The following is a 3466-nucleotide window of genomic DNA, read 5'->3' as shown; positions in this document are numbered from 1 at the left end:
CATCCTCCTTTTCCTACTCTCTGGAATGCAGAGGTCAATGCTGTGGGTTCAGAGGCCATCTCAGATCATAAGGTGACCGAGAGATTGGAAACACTTCAATACAATGGCAGAATGAAAAGTAGAAGGGGCAGAGGGACCTTTGGTGACTGCAGCGTCTATTCAAGCCTTTTCTCCCAAACTTCAGACTTCTTTTACAGGAGATGTAAACGTCTATGTTTTGACACTACTATCTTACAATTATTACTACTATGATTGTGATCACTTTCTATTACATGTAATGGAACCTAACCTTAACAGAGACTGCTAGGGTGTTTTAGTCATAGGTCTTTTCCTCCAACAGCTTTCTAATCTTAGGTTGCTTCCATGTCCTGGCTATTGTAAATAGAGCTGCAATGAACATTTTGGTACGTGACTCTTTGTAAATTATGGTTTTCTCAGGGTATATGCCCAGTAGTGGGATTGCTGGGTCGTATGGTAGTTCTATTTTTAGTTTTATAAGGAACCTCCATACTGTTCTCCATAGTGGCTGTATCAATTTACATTCCCACCAACAGTGCAAGAGGGTTCCCTTTTAAAACATCACTCTTTGGCTTTTAAATAATACATCCCTCTCCCCTCCCCCGAAATAAGCACCGTGTCAACTACAAATTGGCACTCACCATCTACCTCTACAAGGGATAAATCAAGAGCCCCTGCAGCTGCTGACCTTCAATATCCCCTGAAAGGAGTTCCTGGTGGAAATCAGGAATGAGGCATTCTTCGCTCTGATAGAAACTGGCAGAACCAGTCTTCAGACAGTTAGATATTTTCAGGAGAAGATTTTATGGGCCCAATTCTTGCATTTCCTTGTATCTAGAAAAGCACTAAAATCCTTCATGATGATGTCTGCTCCTTGGGACGAGCAGTAACCTTCACGAGACTCGCAGCAACCTTCGGCAAAAAATATGTGCTTGATTGCACGTACTCCCCCTTCATCAAAACCACATATATACTGACCATCCCCCTAGCTCTTTGGAGCAGTTGCTCAGAGCTGTCTGAAATGCTGTCTCCCGGGCTATAGTCCTCATTGTGCCCCAAATGAAACTTAACTCACAACTCTCACATTGCACTGTTTTTTTCAGTCCACAACCACAAATTTAGAAAATCTCTTCACAGGGGAAAAGAGAGTCAGTTCAAACAAACAGCACTGCTTATAATTAAGGACAACTCGAGTAGTGGACCATGGAAGTAGGGTCCAAGACAAAGACTGGAGACTAATTAGCTGAAAGGACCACAGAAAGAGTGGTCCTCTCTATCTGCTGTACAGGATGCCTACAGGATGGCTCTAAAGATGGCTGGCTGAAATGAATGCACTAAGCAGAATCAGAAATTCCAACTGGAGGGACTTCCCTGGTGGTCCAGTGGTTAAGACTTCACCTTCCAATGGAGGGGGTGTGGGTTCAATCCCTGGTCAGGGAGTCACGATCTCACATGCCTTGCAGCCAAAAAACCAAAACAAAACTGAAGCAATAGTGTAAGAAATTCAGGAAAGACTTTAAAAGTGGTCCACATCAAAATCCGTTAAAAAAAAATTCCAATTGGAGAAAAACACTATGTATTTCACCAAGTTAAGGGAGAATTACACAACGTAACATTCTTCTCATTTTCCTCCTCTTAAGACATATGCAAATGCGTTCAAGTTTTAGAATAACAGTAAATATATTACTGTGACAAGCATCAACTATGATGTAATATAAAGGACAAACATCTTCAGTTCACCCATGACACAAAGTAGGTGCTTAATAAATGTTCATTTGAGATTTCACCATTGTAGCCCCAATTCATGTCATCTGTGCCCCTTTTATTTCATTCGTCAAAACAGATCAAATAAAATCTCCTGATATTTTCACAGGGCTGTGAGAATCAGAGCGAATAACAGGTATGGAAGCCCTCTAAATAAATGAAAGGCTTTTTTAATAGTAGTAGCATGATTTGTGCCAGTGCTATATTTTGCTGCATTAAGACAAATATTAATGTTCATTCTCCAGGTCTAGCCATTCTGATACTACGATTTCAACTACTAAGAAATGACAACATTATCTTTTATTTTGAAGGCACTTAGCTTCCAAAATAATGTCAGGTATATTACTATCTGAGATACAACAAGACTGAAATGTTGAGCAGCAAACTGGTTACCGTCACTGAACACTTAAGGGCAGCGAGGATCAAAGAGTTGGAGCAACTTGTCCAGTTCCCCAGCTGGGAAGTGAGGATGGAAGTTTTAGATGTGATTCTTCTGATGGCAAAATCCCATGGTCTTTCTCTCCAAACGATTTCTCAGAGAGGAGATGGATGGCCCACAATCAGTTTGGCTAAAAGAGCTTCTGTGAAAATCCTTTCACTCAGAATTTCAAATAGCACTGTCCACCCAGGGATCTCTGCATGTCTGAGTAGTTCAGCCAGGTATGAAACAGTCAGAGAATTAATTCCTTTAAGTCTTATAGTCAGGGTGCCTGGCCAACAGAGACACAGCTTTCTGAAGCAGAGGTGCGATGTCCAAGCAGAGGGGAGGCTGACTCTAAACGGATTCACCGTGGAGGGGTCAGTGGGGTGCACACTGGACCAGTAGAACTACTCAATGGGAAAAGGCTGCTGCAAGATCAGATCTGGCTTCCCACACTCATTTTAATTTATTATTTTTTAAAATTTATTTTATTTTTGGCTGCGTTGGGTCTTTCCTACTGCACGCAGGCTTTTTCTAGTTGCGGCGAGGGGGGCTACTCTGTTACAGCGCATGAGATTCTCATTGCGGTGGCTTCTCTTGTTGCAGAACATGGGCTCTAGGCTCACGGGCTTCACTAGTTGTGGTGCGTGGGCTCAGCAGTTGTGGCTCGCGGGCTCTAGAGTGCAGGCTCAGTAGTTGTGGCGCACGGGCCTAGTTGCTCCGCGGCACGTGGGATCTTCCCGGACCAGGGCTCAAACCAATGTCCCCTGCATTGGCAGGCGAATTCTTAACCACTGCGCCATCAGGGAAGCCCCTTCCCACACTCATTTTAAAAGGAGATGTTTAATCTTCAACGCATCACTTAACTTGAAATCAAATACATAAATATTGAGCACACAAAATAGAAGCACCTTCACTTCACTACGTGCAACCTATGATCCCCGTATTTCCATGAAGACAGCAATGATTGCTATTAGTCTTTCTTGCATGAAAAACAAGCAAACCCATTTGCCTGGATAATTGAATATCTCCTAGGCATATGCCAAGAATATTATTTTCTTTCCAGCCAAAGATTTCTTAGCTCAGTCAATGGCATAAATAATAAAATTCTTAAGGACCAAAACTGTACTTCTTGGTTGAATTTGCCTAAGTCCACATTGCACATTTTAGCAATGTTTATTTTTTAAAAAGGAGCTCATTTTATTTATTGAAATGTCTCTCAGCCAAAAATTAGGTAGTATTTTTTCCCCTTGTTTTCATGCA

The sequence above is a fragment of the Neophocaena asiaeorientalis genome, unplaced genomic scaffold (assembly GCF_003031525.2).
Source record: "Neophocaena asiaeorientalis asiaeorientalis breed wild unplaced genomic scaffold, Neophocaena_asiaeorientalis_V1.1 scaffold295, whole genome shotgun sequence".
NCBI classification, from domain to species: Eukaryota; Metazoa; Chordata; class Mammalia; order Artiodactyla; family Phocoenidae; genus Neophocaena; species Neophocaena asiaeorientalis.
Note: the sequence above shows the minus strand (reverse complement) of the source record.